Source organism: Amblyomma maculatum, chromosome 7, assembly GCF_055883805.1.
Source record: "Amblyomma maculatum isolate TAMU_Amacu chromosome 7, ASM5588380v1, whole genome shotgun sequence".
NCBI lineage: Eukaryota > Metazoa > Arthropoda > Arachnida > Ixodida > Ixodidae > Amblyomma > Amblyomma maculatum.
In genome coordinates, this window is record NC_139350.1 from 99,397,144 (window position 1) to 99,408,563 (window position 11,420).

At 47.3% G+C, this 11,420-nt stretch overlaps 1 long non-coding RNA gene across 1 annotated transcript; it reads left to right on the forward strand.

Annotated features, from left to right (window-relative positions):
• The first annotated feature begins 1,680 nt into the window (after window positions 1-1,680).
• LOC146184111 (uncharacterized) lies at window positions 1,681-8,018 on the forward strand. Its single transcript, XR_014708544.1, has 3 exons — window positions 1,681-1,785; window positions 3,146-3,271; window positions 7,798-8,018. It is a non-coding gene; the product is annotated as an uncharacterized LOC146184111 (long non-coding RNA).
• The last annotated feature ends 3,402 nt before the right edge of the window (window positions 8,019-11,420 follow it).

The following is an 11,420-nucleotide window of genomic DNA, read 5'->3' on the forward strand; positions in this document are numbered from 1 at the left end:
TACTGACCAATATCCATTCTGTCAGATTTTTCAAAAGCTCCAGTTAGAGTTAAAAGAACTGAGAACTGTTCAATAGACACTCTTAATATTAATGACAGTCAGTTCAGCTTTTGCAAACGACGGTCCATGAGAGCCTCGGCCGCATCGAGCCCGTGGACCTTCTGTTCGCCTTTGATGATGTGTCATTTCCTGTTTGCCAAGTTGACGCCTTGACTCCAACTCGTGTGGCTTCAGATCCGCTACAGTGGGACCTTTTTGACCATTCTGTAGACAGCGCTCTAGAACCGCGCCACCGCGAGCAACTTCTTAACCTTCTACACCAATTCCGCACCTCCTTCAACATTCCGCAATCTTCCTTGGGCCGCACGACGACCGTTTCCCACCTCATCGACACTGGCGCTCACCCACCTCTCCATCAGCGGCCGTATCGGGTGTCCCCGACTGAGCGCCGTGTTATTGCCCAACAAGTCGATGACATGCTGCAACGCGGAGTAATTAGAGAATCCTGTAGCCCATGGTCGTCTCCTGTGGTCCTAGTTAAAAAGAAGGATGGCTCCATACGATTTTGTGTTGATTATCGCCGAATCAACAAAATCACTCGTCGTGATGTGTACCCCTTCCCACGAATCGACGATGCCCTAGACTGCTTGCAAGGCGCAGAATTCTTTTCCTCACTCGATTTACGCTCCGGGTATTGGCAGGTGCCCAAGGCAGAGGCGGATCGTCCTAAGACCGCCTTTATTACTCCAGACGGACTATACGAATTTAATGTTATGCCATTCGGATTCTGTAACGCCCCAGCATTCTGTAACGCCCCAGCCACATTTGAAAGAATGATGGACACTGTACTGCGCGGCCTGAAATGGAACCCAGACGGCCACTGACGTCCGACGCACAACCGAACTCGGCCGCAACTCGGCGGCCGATTTCGGACGTCCGCCGGAATTCCGGCGTTCGTACGAAAGCGGATGGTCGAATTTGTTCGCCCAGCGGACAGCCGCCGTACGTCCGCCACTGGATTTGCTTTTACACAGCTATGATATAGTTTGTAGTCGTCGTGTTCGTCTGAACTGCGTATAAATCAGTAATGCCGTCAAGTCTGCATTATATGATGCTAGAGCGCATCGATGCGATAGAAAGCGTTTCCATTAAACAGTTTTTTTTTTTATTTTCCGCATGTTTCATCGATGAATTCTTCCATCAAAAATTTTTGATGAAAAGTTAAGAACAAAGACCTTGGAATAGACGCAGCAAGCTCAAAAAGAACGAAACCGAACCTATCCTCAAAAAAATCTGAAATGAGCCAATCCAATCCACCTGACAAGTTGAAGTTTAGCCATGGAAGATATGGCTTCACGTTTCCGTGTTCTGCATTTTCTGCGCAGCCCCGCCGGCGTGGTGCAGTGGTAAGACGCCCGACGGGTTCGATCCCGACCACGGCGGCTGCGTTTCGATGGAGGCGAAACGAAGTGGCGTCCGTGTGCTGTGCGATGTCAGCGCATGTTAAAGATCCCCAGGTGGTCGAAATTACTCCGTAGCCCTCCACTACGGCTCCCCTTTCTCTCTATCCACTTTCACTCCCACCATCATCCCTCCCTTACGGCGCGGTTCAGGTGCCCACAGAGCAAGTGTGACAGATGCTGCGCCTTTCCCTTCCTATGAACCAACCAACCAACCAACCTTTTCTGCACAGTTACAAATACCTACGGCTGTAATGCACTGCTAGCATTGTTTTTGCTGTGGCTTGGTGCGGCTGGCACGCTTTGTTCACCCGCCGATTCCAAAGTAAGTATTTCACCGAACTTTTGTTTCTTTAGTGGAACTTTTCGATGCACCGATGGTGCTGAGCTTTTGGGTAAGGAAACAGCTCTGTACAGCAGCCGAACGGTCGAGTGTTTTGGGCGAGACTGACAGGATGGCTCCGCGCCGACTAACTAAAGTGCAGCCTCAAGTCTGAGGGCCATCTTTCTCGGCATTACTGGACGCTGCGCCAGTAAGCCGCGCAACTTCTCTGTCTCTGATAAAGGAGTGGCTGCCCGAGCTTTAAAGGAGTGAATTTGTTAACCATGCGCAACGTGCTGAGTTGTAAAAACTATACGAGAAAACTTTTGCACTCCTCGAGCCTATCGTGCGACATGCCTACACTTGTAAAAACGTCGCGAGTTGTTTTTTTTTTTTTTTTTTAGTGGACAGCCGCTGATCTTTTTCTCTTGAGCTTTACGGCAACTACAGTTTCTAGAAGGAACGGCTGTAGCCACTAAATAACTAAAGGTTTAGTACTCTCCTTCAGCTTTGACAAACCAGGACAGCACTTTGCGCATGTTGGTTATGCATGTGGGACCGAACCGCGCAGAACCGGACAAGGAGATGAGAGAAAAAAAAAAAGTCAGCACTTGTCTTTTTCTTGACCCGTTGTTCTGCGCTGTTCTGACATGAATTTGACATACCGCCGCCGCGATACAGTTGGGCTGTGAGCTCTGGTGCCTGCAACGCCTTCTTTTATGCAAAACAGGCATACTGGGAGGCCATGCAAGCCGCGGGCTCAAAAAAAAAAAAACGAGCTGAGCAAAAGTGAGATGAAAACAAAATTGTTGTTGCTTTGTCCTTACAGATATTCAAAGGCTCCTCAGAACTTCACTGCATTATTGACAGCGAGATAATGCCCAAGCTACACTAGAGCCATGCAGCACCTTATAGTGCATGATACTGAGCTTATGTCTCGCACTGAAAGCTCTTACCATGTTCTTAGATTATCATATTAAAGTAGCTTTAAACCCATGCTTGTTAATACAATGATAGCCATAAATTGAATCTAGGGCATCATGCTCACATACAAGGCTTCTGATAACCGCTTGTAACATGATGTGGGCTATAGCAGAAACCTGTACCTGGTCATCTTACAAGCATTTGTGCAATTGATGCTTTTAATGTGTTGTAAAAGTTTTTGTGTTCTGTTTATGTATGGGAATGCTTTCCTTATTGAAGGCTAACATTTGGCTTGCTACAGCAAAACCTGTACCTAGTCATCCTAAAAACAGCACCGCAGTTGGTGCTTTTAGTGTGTTGTAAAAGTATTTGTGTTCTGCTTCTGTATGGCAATGCTTTTCTCGTGAAGACTAGCATGAGGCTTCCAAAAATTTTTCAGATGCCATTTGCTGTAGCCGATTTCGTAGGCCAACAGGAAGCAGCACTTTGAGCATGGAAAACTGTCATCCACGGGGAAAAAACAGCAACATCCCTTTGCATTCTCATTTCTTTGGTATGGCTAAAAGTGAGTATTGTATCATTATCTATATTATTAATATTGAATCATGATTGTCAGTGTTGAAGTTGTTTGAGCGTGATGATTTTAAACACACAGGACATCCCTTCGACATTAAGGTTTTAGCTTGTTTACATGTAGGATGTAGAACTGGTTTCAACAAACTTTATGCAGCAAATTCTTTTTACATTGTCCACCATGTTACTTTTTGTCATTGTCCATTGAAGTAAATAACCAGTATTTTACGTTTACACAGTCGTCCACTCTTAGCTTGAATGGGAATGTGTGGCATGCAGTTTGCAAAATAGCAATGCATCCGTCACAGCCATGCATCAAGGCTAAGTGGCTTGTGCGTAAAGGGACCAGCCGCTCCAGTTTCACGTCATCTGCCTCTTTGCTCCGGTGTGCAGACGTGCATTCAGGCAAAGTGGTTTATGTGTAGAGAAACCAGGAGCTTCTTTGTCACATCTGGCTGATGTGTAGAGGGACCAGGAGCTGCTGCTTAACGTCCTTCGCCTCTTTACTACAGTGCACAGCCGTGCATTGATGCTAAGTGGCTTGTGCATGAAGGGCCCAGGAGCTGCAGCTTCACGTCTGCCTCTTCGCTCAGGTACGCAGGTGCGTATTGAGGCAAAATGGCTTATGCATAGAGGGACCAGGAGCTGCTGTGTGGCATAGTCTGTATATTTGCTATGGTGCTTATCGAAGTACAGTGGGGGGGCTCATGTGTAAAAGTACCATGAGCTGCTGCGTCATGTCGTCTGCCTCTTTACTATGGTGCGCAGGCATGCATCAAGGCAAAGTGGCTTATGCGTAGAAGGACCAGGAGCTGTTGCTTCACATCTGCTATGATGCGTAGCTGCGTATTGTGGGTGGTGGTGGAAAACATTTCCATCAGATACAAATACAGGAGGTTACTCACTAGCTGACCCTGAGGGGGCCTGTCCTTACAAAAACAAGGGGTCCCTAGTTTGGGACCCCAGTGGTGGTAGAGGGACTAGAGGCTGGTACTTCACGCTGTCTGCCTCTTCGCTACGGTGTGCGGCTGCGATGGATGCAGTGGCATCTCAAAAAGTGCATGCCACGCACTCGCATGTTCAGCCTGAGTGGACGACTGTGTACCTGCTATAGCTTTGCTATTCATAGAATAAACCTAGGCCAAGTTGGATAAATTATAGCTCACCTCATATGTGGTCAGCAAAGAAAAGCCACTCCAGAAAATCTGATGCATTTACTGTCATAGGATTCTTATTGATATACGTGCTACTGACAAGTCAGATTCTTCACCCTCAGAAATGCCAGAAAAACAACCAAGGGTGCGTCTGTCATAGTCTAGCTTGCTCTTTCTCTGCAGACTTGAGTCAGATGTGTGTTCCATTGCTGTGGGTGGGACAGGTGTGAATCTTTGATTTTAAGCTTGCAACAAGTATGTTATTGTGGTTTAAAGGCAAAACGGTACTAATAATCGTAGCCCCCCGTGGCCTTTATCCCCTTTTAATAGTGTTGCTAGACACTGAATTATTAGTTTACTCTGCACTGTTTCTGTCTAGTTAATGTGCGGAGATGTACATATATTTATATCACTTGGAGTTGTCGACTTTGCACTTAGAAACATTGTAGCGTTATCTGATGTGTTGCTTTCATTTCTTTAATGATTTCTGTAAGGGATCGGTGGGTATGCTAGGCACCATTATTAGTCTGCTCTATTTGGGTCACCTGTTCAATGCCCAGCTGCGGCCGTCTCCCACTTGCCCTCGGACAGGAGGCGGAGAGACGTGCACAGAGAGGCAGCTACAGTGCTTAACGGAAACGTAGGCAGAGAGGGAAAGAAGTCCCCTCTTCCGAGGACTTTGCTGTCGCACTCAAAGACGCGGGGACAGGCAGTTTGTTCTTGTTGCTGTGTCATGTAGGGGGCTCATATTTATTTAAGAAACTTTACGAACAGTATACAACTAAGGGGTCCTTAGTACTAAGCGTACTAAGGGGTCCTTAGTACGCTGACTGGACCCATCACCCGGAGGCAGCACAGCTTTGAAACAAGCACCTCTTTTGGAAGAACTGCTTATCGTTCAAAGAAAAAACACTGTCAGGTTGAAGGGTGTAAGGTCCTCTTCCTTGTTGGGGAGCCCATAAAAGTGACAATTATTCAGTGCAGGCGCGCTGAGTGGGGTCTCGTTGAGGATTCCAACCCTGGATGTCAACAATGGTGGGAGATGGTGGCGTTGAAGAAGGGCAAGTGTGTAACAGTGACGGTATGATGCGGAGTGGGACGATGTGGGTTGGCTCTTCTGATGTGGTCCGCAATGGTGCTGACTTCGACGCCAATAATTGCAATAATTGCCCTGTAAAAGGAGCCGCCAAGGGTGCAAGCTTTGGGCAATGGTTGCGCACGTGGGACACCGTTTTGATGAGTTCTAATTTTTTTTCTTTTTTATTTCCTAGGGGAGAGAGTTTGGCATGTCACCTAGTAAGCCAATCATTTCGAGATCCATTCTCTAAATTCTGTTTGTTGTGAAACAAATTTATTGTCCCTTTTGCATTGCTTGTATTAGGGAGAGGGTGAAGAACCTTATGAAAGTGGAAAGACATGCCAAAATGTTTGTTAGCCAGTAATGTGTGAGTTTGCTGTTATTGGGGATGAGAAATGTGGGCGGAGTCCCGAAGTTAATGAAACGGCCCCGCGGCCTGGAGAACTCGTTCTGAGCTAGATTTTGATCTCTTTCCTCTTTGGCATAGATCATGGTCATTGTTTCACCTGTTGTAAATATGTACATTCATGTATAAAGTTTTCAGTTCATCTTCCTCTCCATGTGCAAGTTGTTGTGGCCAGATGCAGTAAATTCACTATTTTCATTTCTATGCAACATGCCTTTCTGAAGATGGTGAGCTCTTTTGTCCAATCCTGTAAGAAAGCAGCAAAGCGCTCCGAAATCTTCCACAAAACTGTGTGATATCTTTAATGCTTACTGTGGCTTGGTGCCACTCAAAACATGTAGTTGAGGTAGATTTCTCCCCCCCCCCTCTTTTTGTTTGTTCAAATGAGGACCAGTGGACACTAACTCTTGCTTTTGTAATGCCCTAGCCTTAAGGCAGTACTCCAATGTCAATACCATTTTTATAGCTATGGCTGTCCAACAGCACTAATGTCTTTTATACACTTCTTTTACTAATCTCTTACCCAAGTGGTGGCTTATACTGCGGGGGCAAAAGTCTCTGGACAGTATGTCTGGAGATTTTGGACTAGAATCGCGATGTAAACGAATTGTGACCTTATTTCTCTTGCACACATGAAAGAACTAACGTTCAACTTTCACATCGACAAGTATGGTCCGAGTTTCCTGGTCGATGTGAAAGTTATGTGCTTTGATTGCAGTCCACACACTTTTGTCCCCGATATTACATAGGGGCAAATTAGGTGCCTTTACAGGGGCAGTTTCTTTGGTGCCCACTACCTTCCCCATAAAAAAGCTACAGTGTTTCTTGTGAACAGCTGGCTGCATTTATAAAGACCATTATTTTTTTGTAATTTGTTGTGCGTAGTTGAGAAATCCATGGCATACATGCACAGCTGGTTGCCAGAATTATGCAACCATACTTCAGTGACTAACATCCATGCTGCATGCTGCCGGTAATACATCAGGAGATTGTGGTTGTCAGCTTTTTGTGTTTTGTGTAACTATAAGCCTTGCTATTGTAATGTCACATATAACGCTGTGGGTAAACAAATAACTTTACTTTTAACTCTTGTAGAAGCATGAACACTGCGCAATCACTGCGGCGGGCTATGCTTCCACATTGGGCTTTAGCCACATGTCAAATGTCTATCTTTATTCTGCTGCAGCAGCTTGCACGTTATCAGATAAGTTACTTTGTCGCAGCTGCTCTAAGGAGACGCTTTCTAAACGCTTGTAGCCTAGATGTTGATGTCAATATACCCCTGACACGCCCAGGGAATGTCTTCGGTAGAGGGTACATGGAAACCAGCGAAATGTGCAGTTTACAGAACAAAAAGGTAACAATTTTAAATTATGTTATTATTGATCACTTCTTTTCAGAGCAGGAACAATGACTAGAAATCTGCCTGTTAAACTGCTCAAAATGCAGGTTTCTGCCGCCAATGCGTACCTGTGTAATACTGCAATGCTCTGGCTGTGCTTTATGTTCATATACAGCATCCTTTATGCTTAGTTTCTCTGCATGTGCACTCCATGTCTTGGGCATTGCTGAGGGTGCATAGCAGCAAGCATAACATGCCATATTTGGTCAGAGTGGCATGTTCAAAGAGACGACATAAAAACATTAAAATACTGAATGCCAGGTTCTGGTCAAACTACGTTTGTATTTTTTGTTATTCTGCATGGGTTTTGCTGCAGTTATATGACCTTTCTATATAGTATGTCACAGTTCTGAATGGAGATGCATGTGTACAGTGCCATCTGGAAAAAGCAATTGAGAGAAACTGGCAGTTGCCCTTGGAGATGTGTAATCAAAGTTCAGCACAGATAACTTGAATTTCATTTTCCCTTCTATTGCAGGAGGAGCCCAACGTGCTCTTTCCATCTTAGAACTGAAAGACCAGCAACAGCTGATCGAGCAAATGCACAGGACAGTAACTGCTCCTGGAATCCCGGCCTGCGGAGGCCGCCCACAGAGAACTCGATCATCTCCTCGCTAATTCCGAAATATTAGGTTTCAATAAATACCTTTTCCTCCACCACCTCCCCAAAGGAAGAGCTGTCACGGCCAAGGATAATTAAAAAATATTATTCAAGTAGATTCTTAATACTACAGTTGGCCTGCATTTTACCATGCCATTCCTTAACATCGATATTTTTTTAGTGTAGACTATATGCAACCTCGCATGCTGGTATGGCTATGCACTTCATATGTTTTCAGGAATGGTGCATTTGTGTAAAGCTCAGCTAGCATATGTGCCTCTTTGATGGAAGTTTTAATTGCACACTGCTGTTCAGTGCTTTGTGTGTGAAAGTAAAGCAGACAACAGAACCTGTTGCATATTCTATTGTCTGCTTTACTCTCACAACAAAGGCATTGAGCACTAGTATGTGACTGAAATTTCCATGGCACATGCTTGCTGAGCTTTACACGAATGTTATTGGCAAGTTTTTACACCAATAGCGGGCCCTGCAAGCAAGTTCCGGGAAACGTCCGAATGTCTGCCTCCGGCTGTCCGTCGGACGTCCCTGGGACGCGATCGGGATCCACGAACGATAGTCCGACGGACGTCCGCTGCACGTATATCGAACATAACCGGACTTCCGTCGGATGTCCGAAGGTCCGAAAACGGACGTCCGTCGGTCGACCGTCGGACTTCTATGGCCGTCTGGGAACATCTGTTTATGCTACCTTGATGATATCGTCGTCTTTTCAACCGACTTCCCGAGCCACCCGACTTGACTTCGCCAGGTCTTCACCTGCCTAACCCGCGCCGGTCTTCAAGTGAACCTCAAAAAGTGCCGCTTTGGTGCCCGCCAGCTTACTTGGACATGTGTGTAAAGATGGAGTTCTGCCTGATCCTGAGGAGCTGCGCGCCGTCGCTGACTTTCCGAAACCGACCACTTTGAAACAACTGCGAAGCTTCGTGGGCCTCTGTTCGTACTTTCGTCGTTTTGTTCGGAATTTCGCAACCATCATAGCCCCCCTTACACAGCTCTTGAAAGGCACCCCTAACCTCTCCTCTTGGTCGCCAGCCTGCGATGATGCATTCGCGACACTGCGCAATGTTCTGACGTCACCACCAATCCTTCGCCATTACGACCCTACTGCACCTACAGAACTTCACACCGATGCCAGTGGTGTCGGCCTCGGCGCCGTCCTCGCCCAGCGCAAGCCTGGCTTCTCTGAATACGTTGTCGCCTACGCAAGCCGTGCTCTCACCAAAGCCGAGTCCAACTACTCCGTTACCGAAAAGGAGTGCTTAGCAATCGTGTGGGCTGTAACGAAGTTCCGCCATTACTTATACGGCCACTCCTTCGAGGTAGTCGCAGATCATCACGCTCTCTGCTGGCTCGCGTCTCTCAAGGATCCGTCTGGCCGTCTCGGGCGTGGGCTCTCAGGCTTCAGGAATATGACATCCGTGTAGTGTACCGCTCTGGCCGCAAGCACTCTGACGCCGACGCTCTTTCTCGGTCACCGGTGCGCTCGCCTAACTCATCGTCCCCTCCTCAAGCATTCTTGTCAGCACTCACCATTGAGGATATGCCTTTCGAGCAACGACAAGATCCTTGGGTTTCTAACCTGCTAGATATCCTTGGCACTACTTCCGCGGCTACGCATCCTCGGGCACTCCGCCGACAGGCCTCCCATTTCGCCATTCGGGACGGCCTTCTCTACCGCAGGAACTACATCTCAGACGGCAGAACGTGGCTTCTTGTCATTCCGCGCCACCTCCGCTCCGAGGTTTGTGCCCACCATATCACATTGACCCGCAAAGCGCTCATGCCGGCGTCCTCAAAACCTATGATAGAATTCGTCAGAAGTACTACTGGCGGGGAATGTACAATTTCGTACGTCGCTAGATTCGCTCTTGTACCGCCTGTCAACAACGCAAGATTTCTTGCCACCCTGCTGGCCCTCTGCAGCCTTTACCGTGTCCAGCTCGCCCATTTGATCGCGTGGGAATGGACCTTTATGGTCCGCTACCATGCAGTGCCGCTGGTAATCGATGGGTCATCGTCACCGTCGACCACCTGACCCGTTACGCCGAGACTGCTGCACTTCCCGCGGCGACAGCCCGAGAGGTAGCCCATTTTCTTCTGCATCACTTTATTCTTCGACACGGCGCCCCTCGCGAGCTACTCAGTGATAGAGGTCGTGTCTTTCTTTTCGAAGTAGTCCAAGAGCTCCTGTCGTCTTGTAAATCGATACATCGGGCTACAACTGCGTACCACCCACAAACAAACGGCCTCACGGATGCTTCAACCGTACGCTTGGGGACATGCTCGCAATGTATGTTACATCTGAATCTGGGAGCTCCAACTGGGACCAGGTACTGCCATTCGTAACATTCGCGTGCAACACTGCCACCCAAGCAACGACTGGGTTTTCACCCTTCTTTCTCTTATATGGCCGTGAACCATCTTGTACTCTGGACACAACTTTGCCATACCATCCAGATGCCTCTGAGTACAGTGCTTTATCAGATATTGCACAGAAGGCTGAGGAATGCCGTCAGCTAGCTCGCACGTTTACCTCCAACACTCAAGGCTATCGCAAAGATCAGCATGATACCGATACCTGTGCTCCCACGTTCCTGGTTGACAGCTTCGTTTGGCTATGCGTTCCTGCCACCAACAAACTAGACACCAAATACCCCGGACCTTATCGCGTCTTGGAACGCACATCCCCTGTGAACTACGTCATCCAGCCAGTCACCCCTTCTTCCGACCACCGCTGTCGTGGCCGCGAGGTTGTCCACGTTAGCCGCCTCAAGCCATATTACAACCCTCTGGTCGTCTCTTCTCCCTGAGTCGCCAGGATGGCGACTTCTTCACGCGGGGGAAATGTAAAGAAGACAAAGAACAGAAAACGCTGCGGCATCGCCATCACCATCGCTCGTCTCCGGCGCCCATCTCGCTCGTGCTGAAGCTGTGCCCTGCGGCTGGTAATTCGATCCTGCTGTGCCCGAATTACTGCCAGCGCTAGACGTTCCAACGAACCATTAAATCCACATTTCAATTCCAGTATTTTACAAATACCTAAGCACATCCATACAGAATTTCATAGCAATACAACATTGACGGGGGAAGTAATGTCTAGCACAAGCAGTAAGGTTGCTTGAATATATGAAACAGCTTCCTGAAGAGGGGATGTTAATGTTTCTAGAAGCATTTAATAAGTGAATGTTACTTTTTTTTAAGAAAATGGCAAATTCTATGTTGCCCTCAAATTTGCCTGCAGTGTATGTAGGTCTCTCTTATGCCTCCAAAAAGTATGTCTCCTTGATGCAGGCTTCTCCATACGCCACGACGGGATTTTGCCTCAGTATTTTTTTTTTAGGAGCCATCCTTGACAACTCGCAGGCTGCCATGTCCATTACTCATTAAAAGCATTTCCCAAGAAGGAAGGATGTCTAGCTTTTTTCAATGCTTGCTCAAAATGTGTGTGCCTCTGATTAAGCCATAGCATGGTAACTTAA